Source organism: Labeo rohita, unplaced genomic scaffold (genome assembly GCF_022985175.1).
Source record: "Labeo rohita strain BAU-BD-2019 unplaced genomic scaffold, IGBB_LRoh.1.0 scaffold_833, whole genome shotgun sequence".
NCBI lineage: Eukaryota > Metazoa > Chordata > Actinopteri > Cypriniformes > Cyprinidae > Labeo > Labeo rohita.
Genome location: NW_026129781.1, coordinates 17,272 through 32,066, shown reverse-complemented (window position 1 = coordinate 32,066; position 14,795 = coordinate 17,272). Strand labels below are relative to the sequence as shown.

At 41.4% G+C, this 14,795-nt stretch overlaps 1 pseudogene; it reads left to right on the top strand.

Annotated features, from left to right (window-relative positions):
• The first annotated feature begins 2,028 nt into the window (after nucleotides 1-2,028).
• On the top strand, nucleotides 2,029-13,226 carry LOC127162087 (P2Y purinoceptor 14-like; annotated as a pseudogene).
• The last annotated feature ends 1,569 nt before the right edge of the window (nucleotides 13,227-14,795 follow it).

The window sequence follows — 14,795 nt, the reverse complement described above, 5'->3', positions numbered from 1 at the left end:
GTGGCTTATGCCTGTGTAATATTCTGTAATTTTAAAAGGTATTACATGTGTTGAAGCTGTGAGTTAAATCAAACTGAGGTGCAGCTGGATAAAGTGTACAGTATAGATGCACATGAAGTACACTTAAGTACAATCTTGATACATTGTATTTTAAGTATCATATGTCTGTGTACTTACATTTTTAATTATGTTGTTTAAAGTGTGCAACACATATGCAACAGCCTTGGTTACATATGTAGCTGTGTAACAGATTAAGTCTGTTACATATGTGTAACAGTGGCTGCCTATTACATCTACATACTTACAAACTGTAACTACAGGCTGTTCCATAACTTAGTAACATGGTAAGTGCATTTTGTTTTATGTAAGTACAATGGCTACTACTAAGTACTTAATTAAGTAATTACTCTGTATTATGACACCTACTTTGTACATGATGTGAGAATAGTTTGTTATTTAGGTTTGTATGTTACCATGGACTCACAAACTTTAACGTTAGTTAGTTTTAGCCAGTGATACCTTGCTAAAGCATAAGATGACATTAACATTCTGCTTGAGTAGATGAAAAGATACAATTTAATAAGAGTATGACACCTAGAAAATTAGTGTTTTTGTCTTCGTTGGGTTTGGGGTTGAATACTTAGGGACATTTTGCTCTGTTTTGGTTGGGTTTAGGAAATGGAATAACATAAATTTTATTGCCCATCATCTCAGGACACCTGGAATTAGTGTTACAAGTGAAGAGTTCAGATGCAAAACCAGCTAAAAGCCATCTTGGTCAAAAATGAGATAATGATACTGAGTGAATGCTCCTGACACATATTATAAGTCCATCAAATACTTTTACTTCAAACTCGCTAAATTCCAGCCTCAGCCCAATCACAAGTGCCATTACTTACATACAAACCTATACAAAGTAGCCAGAAAGAAACGCTCATTTTAAAGAAAAACATCAGATGGATTTAGCTGGTTTTGCATCTGCACTCTTTAAGTACACATTGTTTTTCCATTTTGTAGCATAAACACCATCAGACTAATAAAAGCTTCGGACATTCCAATGTTTCTCTATGGCGCTGAAACTTAAAGATGTCCGGGTTCCATTCCCCATGCAACTGATACTCAACTGCCATTGGGGAGGGAGGGGCTTACCAATAGGTCAATTAGGTTTTTATAGGGTTAAAACATGTTGTACACTCTAATGTATAAAAACACATGCCAATCAGTGAACCAAAGCAATATCTTTTTTAAATAAAAATTTATGAGTAATTTATTTTATCTCTGCTTCTTATGCTTTAGGATTATAAATAGACTATAGACTTTAGTGGATTGCAACACTTTTTTAGTTTGAAAAGTAGAATACATCCTGAAACCACATGTACTGACAACACACAAAATGCGAAAGGTGGTTGCAAGCAGCAAGACACGCTCCGTACAGGAAACTCCACCAGCATTTGTAAAGGACAGCTAGGCCCTGAATTGCAATTAATCAGCCAGTAGTTACATAATGACAGATTGAGTATGTCATCAAATTCCAAACATCAAATTAAGAGAGTTTAGATAAACAGGGAGGTCACACTTTCAAGGTCACTGATTCAAAACTAACAAAACTAAGAGCATATATAACAAAAAAGAAATCAAATAATAAAATCAGCAAAGAAGCAAACCAATAGTAATTATATTTCTGCAAAACAAAAGCCTGAAAATATGTTTGATGATAAACGGATCAAAAAGAATGTCACTATCCTACTCAGCCATGGGTGTTACCGTGTGAAAACAAAAAGGAAAAAAAAAAAACATGTATATACCAACTAATGGTTTTAAATATATTTAATGTCATTTCTGCCAAAATTATTAATTTATTAATAGTTTGCAGATACAATATATATTTCCCAGTTCATTATTTCCAAATAATGATAATTCTGTGAAAATCTGAATAAATATTATCTGTTGCTCTTGGTTATCTAGATGGAGTCTACAGTGTCTGCAACCGTCTTCACCACTTCCCCAAGGGATAAAATGAAACCAAACATGACCAACATAACTCAAGCTTCCTGTGGAGTTACAGAGGTCTCAGCCCACCCTGCTTTCATATTTGCATACTCACTAGTGTTTCTCGTCTGGTGCTTAACAGCATCACAATGCGGGTTTATTTCTGTTCCAATCAGCGTGTCCAGTCCAGCATCATGGTCTACATGAAGAACCTGGCTGCAGCTGACTTCTTCCTTTGTCTTTGTTTACCTTTGCACATTGCACACAATGCTACCTATTCCATAACAATACACCACATTTACTGCAGCTTTGGAGCAATAGAATTCTATATAAACATGTATGCAAGCATCCTCTTCATGGACATTATTGCTGCAAACAGGTATACAGCTCCACCCAACACCTACATTTACAGTACAAAACAATGTTATTATTTGTATGTGGTTCATGATATCATCATCATTATATGTAGAGCTTGCTAGGTGTGCTAATATTTGTCTAGGTGATCAGACTTACAGATATCATAAGAAAGAGAAAATACAGAACAGAAATCACATTGCAAAGTGCTAAAAACACTCAGGACACATTTACAACCATATAGGAGAATTACAACACACAATACTTGTAGAAGCAAGCTAAAAAAAAAAAAATCTATCTCACATTTCCCTGCTTAAGAAACAAACAAACAAACAAAACAAACAAACAAAAAAAAAACAGAGATCACAAAATGTGTAACGGTTTTACTGGTTATAATGGGAATTGTATTGGTTTATTGGAAAGTGTAATGGACCCTTGGGTTTCTACTGGTAATTGGGTGTCTTTTATTGGTGGCTTGTTAAAACCACTAAATCCTGGAATATGGAATATGTCCCAAAAACACACTACAGAATACAATTTTGTAATGGGTTTAATGGTTAAAAGTTGATAGTTTGTAACAGTATTTGTAGTGGAAACCATTAGAATTTCTGTGATGGTTTCTTTTTTTTTTTAATCAGCAGGGTTGCCTTTGTTAATAATTTTAAGGTTTAAGGTGGGTTTGGTGTAGATAGTATATTATTTTCAATAAAAGCAACCTTTTAGTGGCACTCAACAGCCATTTCATTTATGAACTGCCGATATGTAAAAAGTGCTACAGAATGTGCAGGAAGCAAAGGAATAACATTTTTTAGACATGTCAGGCCCTTTTTTTGGAAAAGCCTGAGTTGATATATTTGTATGTGTGCATTAAAGGGATAGTTCACCCAAAAATGAAAATTAGCCCATTATTTACTCACCCTTCAGGCATCCTAGGTGTGTGTGACTTCCTTCTTTCAGACAAATCCAATCAGAAATATAGCTGCAAGCAGCAATTGCGGGGCCAAGCACAAAAGAGGCAGAATGAGGAGTTAAGCACGGCAAGGAGCAGCAGACCGACTACAACAGTGAGTAACTTAAGCCATTTTAGGATAATATCAGTTGAAATGGCTGAAAAATCATAAATACAACCAGTCGTAATAAAATTTAATGGCTTATCACTTTTGACCAACAGGTGGTGCTGTTTTCAAATTGATGTGACATGTTCTGTGTGAAATGACAATGACACACACAAAGTTTGCCGTCATTATGTCAAAGCTTTGCAGAGATACAGCCTCAGATGTAGTTTGGCATCTTTCCAGCAAATTTGTTGATGCGCTAAATGAAAACGGTTTTGTATATCGACACGAAATTCATAACTTTTTGCCAGCATAGTCTGAAGATGATCTGAGTCAAATTTGGTGAAGATCGGATTAACAGTCTGGGAGGAGTTCGAAAAAGTAGGTTTTGTACATTAATCAAAATGGCGGACAGGAAGTTTGGCCAATTTCGGCATAATGGGTATGAATGTTCTCGACTTGACCCAAGGAATCTATTGGCGTCAGTTTCATTCCAATAGGCTAATGTAAACAGAAGTTATTAGCATTTTTGTAAATTTCATTATTAATGTTTAGTGAATGGCGTATTACTTCTGACCCATAGGTGGCACTGTTACCAAATTGATGTGGCTTGGTCAGAGTGTGGTGACAATAGCACATATAAAATTTGGTGTCAATATGTCAAAGCTTTGCAGAGATACAGACTCGGATGCAATTTGGCATCTTTCCAGTAAATTCGTTGATGCGCTAAACGAAAACGGTTTCGTGTATCGACACAAAATCCATAACTTTTTGTCAGCATGGTCTGAAGAGTCAAATTTGGTGAAAATTGGACTAACGGTCTAGGAGGAGTTCGAAAAAGTAGGTTTTCAACATGAATCAAAATGGCGGACAGGAAGTTCAGCCAAAATTGGCAAAATTGGTATCGGTGTTCTCAGCACGACCGAAGGAATCTATCAAAATCAGTTTCATTTCAATAGGCTAATGTACGCAAAAGTTATTAGCAATTTTTGAAATTTCGTTATAACTTTTGACCACAAGGTGGCACTGGCCCCAAAATTTTTATGTACATTCAGGGCATGGTACCGAACATTTTTGTAATTAATGTCGAAACGATACGCTAATCGGTTCTCAAGATACAGCATTTTAAAGCTAAATTCAAAATGGCCGACACCCAAAATGGCTGACATGGGAAAATTGGATATGGTTCGACTCGGTATGACACACCGAATCTAAAGAGACCAGTTTTGTGATTTTGGACAAATCATTCAGACGTTATAAAGAAAAATAGCCATTTTTCGTATCTTCTGACCACTAGGGGGCACTGCACCGAAACACTGCAGGTAGGCTCAGGTCATGCTTGTTATAACACACACCAAGTTTGGTGTCAATATGCCAAACTGTTACGGAGATATAGCCTCACATTGATTTTTGCTAGCTTTTCATAGAATTCTTTCGCGTGTTATTCGTGAACGGCTGGACGAATCGACTTGAATTCCATAACTTTTTGCCAGCGTGGTCTGAAGATGATCTGGATCAATTTTTGTGACAATCGGTGCAACGGCCTAGGACGAGTTCGAAAAAGTAGGTTTTACGAACAATTGAGAATAGCGAAAAAAACTAAACCTTACGATTTTTGAATTTTGGTGTCCATTCAACTCGGCATAAGCCAAGGAATCAGAGGAAAAAAGAATTTTTGTTGTGTGACTTACGGTTCAAACGTTATTAGCATAAATCTTTTGAAAGTTTGGACAAGTGGTGGCGCTACAGAGTTTGAGTTAGAGACTCCAAACTTGCTATGGTTAATGTTGGGACTGTCCTCTATCAGTGTGCAAAATTATACAACTTTCCCGCAAGCGGTTCTATGGGCTGCCATAGACTTGCGGCGGAAGAGGAAGAAGAAGAAGAAGAAGAAGAAGAAGCGGAATAATAATAACGCCAACGGATACAATAGGTGCCACCGCACCTCTGGTGCTTGGCCCCTAAATATAGCTGCAAGCTTGTTAAGAGTCATCTGACACATGTTCTCACCAATTCCAAAATTCAACATTTTTTTGATTATTGTTGAAACATCTCATTGGTGCCAACTAGTGGTTGATTTCTTTCAAAATTCTTACAGACCTTTAGGGCCATGAGTCAAACATGCCCAGTAAGTTTCTTTCCAATTGACCTCCGTTAAACTTGTCTAATAGGTGCTCAAATTTCATTGGCCAGTAGCGACCATGTTTTTTTGAGATAAACAAATGTCCTCATAGACCCTTGTGGCACATTGGACAGAGACACTACATACCAATTGTCAGGTCGATTGGACTAACGGGTGTGTAGTTATAGACATTTTTTATGTTTTTTCCATCTTATAGCGCCACCAAGTGGTCAAGCCCCGCAATTTTTGTTATTTGACTAGAGATTGAGCTCTTACACATGTGTACCGAGTTTGGTGATGATATGTCATTCCGTTCATGAGTTATAGCCATTTTAGTAAAAATGGCTTTGCCTCTTTTGAACATTTTGGTGCCTCTTTGCGTCTCTTTGTCAGAATGTCCCCTCAAGGAGCTCTACCTTCTCTGGCTCCCATGGCTCTGCTGCACCGGGAAGGAGAGTCCCATCTGCCGCGGAGTACGCAGCGTAACTCCAACAGACGGGGGACTCATGTTGCGACTGAAGGGAGCCGCGGCTCTGCTGCACCGGTAGGGGGAGCCCCGTCTGATGTTAAATAAGTAAAGAAATTCAAAGCGAGTGATGGAGGGACTCTCACTGCATCCGAAGGGAGCTGCGGCTCTGCTGCACCGGAAGGGAGAGTCCCCCTTGCAGCTGAATACGAAGCGTGGTTTGATGCCTCGGATGGAGGGTTCTCACTGCAACCGAAGGGGGCCTGTGGCTCTGCTGCCCCGGGAGGGAGAGCCCCGTCCGACGCTGAGTACGCAGTGTAACTCGAGACGACGGAGAGAGGGCTCACACTACGACCGAAGGGAGCCGTGGCCCTTCTGCACTGGGAGGGAGAGCCCCGTCCGATGCTGGATAAGCAGTAAGACTCAAAATGACGGCTGAAGGGGAATTTATGTATTTATTTTTATTTTTTTCATTTATTTATTTATTATTATTATTATTTTTTTTATTTATTTATATATTTTTTTACCTGATCATGGCTAGATGGGCTTCCTTTATGTGAAGATGACTAGACCGAATGTAGCTTTTGAACGCATCTGACGACCATCGACCAAGGGCCTGGATCTGATGCTGTGAGAGGCCTTTTTGAGCTGCTGTAGTTGCTGCCCCGATGCGAAATGAGTGGCTGGAAAAATTTTTCTGCAGGGCAGCCTGATTGAGCGAGGACGCATTGTAGATGCTTCTGGAACCAGAAGCGCGTCACAGGTTGGACAGAGTCATCGATGAAAAGGGGGTCATGGGGGGATTTAGATTGGGTGTTCCTGAGATGTAAGTAGGAACGAAGAGCCTGATATGGTTGAATTGGAGATGGAAGATTGAAGATGTATATGAAGTGGCCTTTCTTATCTTGATCTGTCTTGCTTTGCTTAATGAAGTAGGTGATGGTTTCACTGTCAAGTATGGACAGATCTGAGATGGTCGGGTGGATTTTGGGGTTGAATTTAGAGGATATGGAGATTTCTGAGTATCTCAGGAAACCGAAGAAAGCTAAGGATGGGTCGAATGGTACCCTGAGCGGAGATTTTGGATGCACTTTGTTAGGATGTCCAACGTTATAGGTTGTCTGGGGTCTGGGCTTTGAGGTTGTGAACGCTGAATTCCTTTAATTAGGAGAGAAGTTTGAGAATTATTTATCTCGGGAGAGGGGAAACCGAAGATTAATTTGTGAAAAAATTGAACCCCGCTTAGGTAACCTTTAATAGACCCAGCTTGGAGGTTCTTAACTGAGCTGAGGTAGGAAATAAATGAAGTAATTGCGAGGAGGGAAAAATCTGGAAATGGCAAGTTATAGGAGAGGTGAAATGCTTTAAAACGTCTCCAAGCTGTCAGATATGAGCTGATGGTCCTGGGTGAAACTGCTTGGAGGATAGAATCGAGTGACGCATCGAGGAGGGGTTTAAGAGGGTGAGTTAAGGGAATACGAGTTGCGAATAGGGAGGTACTGGGGTTGGCGATGGGTCCCCCTCCGGAACCAGCGCTCTGAATTTCTGAAACATAAAACCAGAAAGAGAGTCAGCGATTTGGTTTCTGGATCCAGGAACGTGTCTAGCAGTCATAATAAATTGATCGTGTGCTGAAATCCAGATTAGACGCCTTAGAAGCGGCATAAGAGCGGGGGAATGAGAACGGCCTTTGTTTATGCAGTGAACGGTCGCTTCGTTGTCGCAGTAAACTAAAATGCTGCTTGACGTCCAATTTTTTCCCCACAAAAAGGCAGCGACGACTAGTGGGTAGAGTTCGAATAGAGCTCAGGACTGGGGCGAGCCGAGCATTTGGGGGGGCCATGAGGACGCGAACCAGCGCCCTTGGTAAAATCCCCCGAAACCGACGGAAGGGGCTGCATCGGTGAACAGTTGAATATCGTCGGGGAGAGCGACCAGATTGTTGTAGAAGAAGGTTAAACCATTCCATTGTTTAAGAAAGGTAATCCATAAACGGAGTTCATTACTGCACGCCTGATTTATGATAATTTGATCGTCTAGGGCGTGCAAGTGCGAGGAGGTGGGAGATAAAGGGGCGGCCTTGGGGGATTATGCGCATTGCGAAATTAAGGTGACCGAGCAAGGATAGAAGATCGCGTTTGGAACAATTTTGGCTCTCAGCCAGGGAAGAAGCCACTAAGATTATTCTGTCGTTTTTTCTTTTGGCAGAGAAGCTTGGAATTTGATTGAATCTAGGTTGATGCCCAGAAATTCGATGAATTGAGTCGGTCCTAGGGATTTCTCCTGCGCGATAGGGATTCCTATCTCCGCGAAAAGCCTCTTAACTGTTGTGATGTTTGCGGCTGGGATTGCATCGGGAGATGATATGATAAGAAAGTCGTCGAGCAGGTGGATTAGGTGAGGAATTGAATAGTTGTTAGAGAGAATCCAGCAAATTGCTTCAGATAACATGTCGAAAATTTTTGGGCTACTTTTGCACCCAAAAGTTAGGCGTACTGAGAAATAAAACTTCCCGCGCCAGCAGATCCCGAATAAATGCCATGAGTCTGGGTGAATAGGCATCACTTTGAAGGCAGCGGTGATGTCTACTTTAGCCAGCTATGCACCGTGACCTATGTTTTTGATCAGGGAGATCGCTTGATCTATGTCATGGTAGCGCAAGGAATATTCCTCGAGGGGTATGAGGCTGTTTATGCTAGAAAAAGGGGCATTGCGAGGTGCTGACAAATCGATTATCAAACGCTTTTTTCCCTGAAAATTTCCTGGTGGCCACTCCGATAGGGCTGACGCAAAAAATTTCGAAGGGGGGAGTATCGAACGGCCCGATCATGAAACTGGACTCGACTTGTTTTTTGATTAGATCATCAACGGTATCCGGCTCTGCGAGTGCGGATTGAAGATTGTTACAAATTATGTTCCGCGAGAACGGGCATGTAATGCCGGGGTTAAAGCCGTCTTTGAGGCCAGAGAGTAGATAGTGGGTGAAGTTAGTATCTGGGTGGTGAGAATGTTCAGAGGATAGACGAGAAATATTGACTGGAGTTGACAAGTACTTTCTAGATTTTTTTATTGGTAGCTTTGAAGACTGGGCAAACTGTGCGGGAGTGAGCCCCGCCACAAAAACTGCAGACGTGGAGAAACTTGCATTGGTGCCTGACACACCTTGCTCTGTTAAAGTTATCACAGACTTGCTGGTTGTCAGAGAAAGAGATAGCTCCTCTTCTAGACATCGATATGGGATTTGCGGTTGCAGAATGAGGGATGAAGCTGGTAGATTTGACGTGTGTCAGTTCAGGGCAGGGTAATATAGCAGGATTGATTTGTGATGGTCGAGTGAGCTATTGACCGGCAGACTGCGCACGAAATGTTTCGGCAACTAAAAAATACCCTGTTGTGGAGATCGGAGTCCAAAGCGCCCCAGTAGGGGCGTTGGTTCCACTGAGCAACGTGTACCGCACATTTAGCCGAGAACAATTTATGGTACGTGTAAAAGTCTGCTCCGCCGTAAGACAGCGTGAGCTCTGCGATGATCGCAAGATAATCATTAAGCTCGCACCGTCTATGGGGAAAAGCCGAGCAAATTATCTCTGTGTTGCGGCCGAAAGCTATAGCGAACTCGGAGAAAGAGAGAGTGTGAGACGAGTTGGGAGCTGGGTTTTTAAGCGTTACGGAGAAATCTCTACAATCTATTTGCCTGTGGGTTTAGGCGGGAGGGAGCAGAGAGAGGAGAGATGAGAGATCAACGTCCGCACCTGCGAGAATCTGAGCCTTGACGGTATTAGGCACAGGAGGAGGTTCCAGGGCGGTAGCATTCGGCGGGATACCGGGACCGCTGTGAATAAAGTGTATTGGGGTTTAGTCTGGAGAGTGGGAATAGAAGGAAGAGAAGAAGGGGCCGTGACCGTTTGCGGAGGCAGCCTCACGCACGGATTGGCCTCTGGAGCTTGTGGAAGCGTGTAGGAAGAGGAGGAAGGGAATGAGAGAGGAGGTATGTGATCTAGACCTGGAAGAAAATGAAGTAGAAGAGTCATGATGATCTTTGGACTTGCGGGATTTAGCTACCTTTTTGGATGTGGGTGAACCGGAGTTTCCCCAGTGAGACATAAAGGTCATAAAGTTTGGCTTTACTCATCTTTCAGGAAAACTTGATTTCTGAATTTGACAGTGCTTGTCTCAATCCCACGATGGTCCACTTCCCGATGGGAGGGATGGATGGCGAGGCCGAAGCATATGACGATGCTGGGGATTGCAGTGGTGGTCTTGATGGCGGAGGTGGCCGGTGCCTTCGAGGAGCAGGAATGGAAGCTAGTGGCTTTGTGGGCTTTCGTCCACGCGTCGAGACTTGGGGCTCGGCGGTGGAACCGGGCCGAGGAGGGAGTGCCTTACGGCCGGCAGAAGGCAGCGCCGTTGAGCGGGTGGCTTGCGGTGGAGCGTCTTGCTCGTTGTCGGACGAGGAGAGCTCGAGTTCAGACATTTTTTTGGCGATTGAAAGAAGCTTGATGCCGAAAAAACAGTCGAATGACGGAGGTAAGACGGCTGTGTGCATATATATGACTTGTGCTAGTTTGGATGATTAGCTAGACGAGTTGCACCTGAGCCAAATTAGTTGATTATCTGATCGTGCTCCTCCCGAACTTTGTTATCAAACATCATTAAAAATTATCCTGTCACTTCCAAACGTTAGAATGGCATAGACGGGTGTTTCTCTTCAGTCCAAAACAAGTCCAATAAAGAGGATCCATCCATAATAAAAAAAAGTGCCTCACGTAGCACTGGGGGCTGAATAAACGCCTCCTGTAGTGAATCGATGCATTTTTGTAAGAAAAATACCCTTATTTAAAATGTAAGAAAGTAGTTCCAGGCGGATGACATAAGACATTGGTGTTGCATATGCGCAGGTGAGTCTGACACAAACAAACATTTGTTTACAGGAGCAAAGGAAGCAAAGTTTCCTTACTTTAGCAAAGGGAAACCAGTTTCCTCTTGGTTTATATCGAAATCCTCCGACATTCTTTTTTACAAATCCTCATTTTGTGCTTATAATTTGCTATCATTGTTTTATTTTGGTCTCTCCCCTGCGCATCCGCGTTTGTCACTACAGAGTTTGTTTATAAAGAGAATGCACCTCCCGATCTACATAAATGCGTCTATGCTTGCGCAAATCATTCGTGATCCAGCTTCAACTACAGCAGAAGTGAGTATAAGGGTTTTTTATGAATCTCTGCAATCGCCTTTCCTAATAATGTGCTAATTAGCAGGTTTCACTGCTTAACGTGCTAAAGTAAACAATCTCTCAAAGCATAGCTCGTCACTCCACAGAGAGAAGTGAAATACCTTTTTGCATTTAAAGGTACAATCCATCAAAACTGGTTGATTTTTGCAGAGCTTAATTTGACAAGAGAAAAAGGGTGTTGTTTTACACTACCATTGAGAATTTTTAACCAAAGTGTATTATAAACTTTTCATTAAGACCCTAACAATCACATCAACTTGTGGAAAATGGGCATCCGATGACCCCTTTAATAGATCCACACATTATCCATGTATGCATAAATTTTATGCATGTATCTAACTAACCACACACAAATGCCTTTTAATTTGAGCCTGTAGAATTCGGGATTAGATGATTGTGCAGCGATTTGTATAAATACAGACATGTTTGCGAATAAAAATGTTCTGTTCTGCATTATTATATCATAAATTGCTCATGCAAAAAGAATTCCGCGTATTTGTGGATCAGGTGACATGCGTGCATTTATTGACGTCTTGCTCGAGTCAATCTTGTTCAGTTCATTTGGAGTTTGAGACTTCATTTTCACAGTTTACAGCTTTGCACGACACCCACACACACACAACTACCAACGAACAAGGCCCAGTGCAATTCATTAGCTAATTAGCACCACTTTTTACCCAGGGTTATGAAACCCTGCTCCGGAGCAGGGTTAGCACTGCATTTGCATTGTTAACCCCACATTGCGGTGCTAAATTTGTTCAGTGTGAAATGGAGCCGTTTTTGCTTGTTGCTGCTGGACACTTGGCAACAGACTGCCAATCAGAAATTGAGCAGCGAGGCTCATGTCAAGTCAGTAACAGGAAATGCATGTAGTGTAAACAGCAGCCAGTGAGAGAAAAATAAAAGCCATTGTTACCTGCTGACTGCGGCATAGTGGAAAATCACAGCCCACCCCCCGCAAACCACAAGTCAGAGGTGTTTACGTCATATTATTGAAAATATTTCTGTTTTAAACTATGCAGATGGGCCAATGGAATTCACACAAGCAACGTGCAAACTTTGCGCAATAGTTATGCTAGTGAACATCTTAAAAGGGTCATCGGATACTCATTTTCCACAAGTTGATATGATTCTTTAGGGTCTTAATGAAAAGTCTATAACATACTTTGGTTAAAATTTCTCAATGACAGTGTAAAAAAAACCCACCCTTTTTACCTTGTCAAAATCAGCTCTGCAGAAATCAGTCCATTCTGTTGGATGTTGCTTTAAACGCTAATGAGCTCTGCTCACCCCGCCCCTCTCTTCTCTCTGTGGAGTGATGAGCCATGCTCTGAGAGATTGTTTACTTTAGCTGCGTTTAGCCGCAAAACTTTCTAACTAGCACATTATTAGGAAAGCATTTTGAATACCTTCTATCATCTCAGGTATCTGAAGATTGTCCAACCATTGGAGACTCATGCTCTGCAGACGGTTCATATCGCCCGCTACATTTCCATAGGAACTTGGATTTCCTTGTTAGCAATGTCTTCCATCTATTTGATCCTCTTTTTCCAGACTTCCTGGGACCTTGATCCAAAATTTAGCTGTGAGTCCCTGCACAGTTACAACCTCAGAGTGGTTTACAAAATCATCCACTGTGTGTCCTTTGCAGTCTTTGTGTTTGTGCTAATGTCTTTGATTTTTCTTTATTGGAAGACTCTGCAAAAGATTAGAGAAGCTCGGCTGTCAACACAGACCATATCCAGCAGCAATAAGTTAAACAAGTCTAAACGCAACATGCTAGTTCTAGTGGTAGTTTTCTGTGTGTGCTTTGTGCCCTATCATTTGGTGAGATTGCCTTACGTGTTCAGCAGTGACTGTACATTTAACATCCTGAAGGAGCTGACTATCCTGCTTTCAGTGCTAAATGTTTGTTTCGATCCTGTAATATACTTCATCTTCTGCAAGGCCTTTAGAGACCAGCTCAGGAAGAAAGATTTGCAAACATCCAGTGAAAATCAATCATGAAATGTACCATATATTCACAAATTTGTAATTATATATTTCTTTAGAACATTTGTAAGAATGTCAACAAATGAGCTATTTACATTTGGTAGTTGGTTCTAATTATAATAGTTTTACACTTTAAGAAATAAATTGTGTTTTTCTGAGGAGTATGAATCATGTCCTAAAAATAAAGTGTATTATGAAGACCGCTGCATGGTGCTGCAGTCATCAAAAGTCTAACTAAGGCAGTGATACATTGTAGTTTATATACATTTAGTAGGTGGGCCTTAGAGATATTGATACTCAGAGGTGACATCCTTTGATCAGATCAAGAACAGAGGATGCAGGACGTTACCCTTCCCCCAAATGTAACACCTCAGCAGACCTATCCAAACAATCATAATGACATCACCAAATGGTTTGAGCACCATAGTTGCAGCAACTAAGACTCTATCAACATCACAAGGATAAGTCACGAGAACTAAAACTCTGCAAACAGATGACATTATGTTTACATTAAATGCCCAATACAATGTAGATCACCTTAGATTTGTATATGTTGTGTTAGGATGTGGGATCTGCAGATATTAAACAGATCCTTAAATTTGTAATCCCACAACACAGACTGAAGTAGTTCAAGCATGTAAGCATGTTAACAGAAAGTTGAGTAGAAGGAAAAAGTCTGGAAGAAAAATATGCACAACCAACCTAAAGAACCGCAGCCTTGAGAGGCTTGTCACACAAAATCGATTCAAGAATTTGGGTGAACTTCACAAGGAATGGACTGAGGCTGGGGTCAAGGCATCAAGAGCCACCACACATAGACATGTCAAGGAATTTGGCTACAGTTGTCGTATTCCTCTTATTAAGCCACTCCTGAACCACCAACATCAGAGGCATCTTACCTGGGCTAAGGAGAAGAAGAAATGGACTGTTGCCCAGTGGTCCAAAGTCCTCTTTTCAGATGAGAGCAAGTTTTGTATTTCATTTGGAAACCAAGGTCCTAGAGTCTGGAGGAAGGGTGGAGAAGCTCATAGCCCAAGTTGCTTGAAGTCCAGTGTTAAGTTTCCACAGTCTGTGATGATTTGGGGTCCAGTGTCATTTGCTGGTGTTGGTCCACTGTGTTTGTTGTGATGTAAGTTAGACAATAATATCTCAGATTGAGCGATTGAGGTGTTGTGTTGCTGGATGTAATAATGAACATAGTGTTCGTCACTCACTCCTGACATCTGAGCCACTGAAAATGCAGTAGATTATGTTTGTTTGTGAAGGGAATGCGCCTCCCGATGTGCATATTATATCCGTCTATGTTTGCGCAAATCATTCATGATCCAGCTTCACTTACAGCAGAAGTGTGTACAAGCGTTTTTTTTTATGAATCTTTGCGATCGCCTTTCCTTATAACGTGGTAGTTAGGAAGTTTAGCGGCTAAAGTAAACAAGATCGTCATTCCACAGAGAGAAGAGAGGGGCAGGGTGAGCAGAGCTCATTTGCATTTAAAGGAACAACCCCTTAGAATGAGATGATTTTTGCAGAGCTCATTTTGACAAGGTAAAAAGGGCATTGTTTTACAAAACCATTGAGAATTTT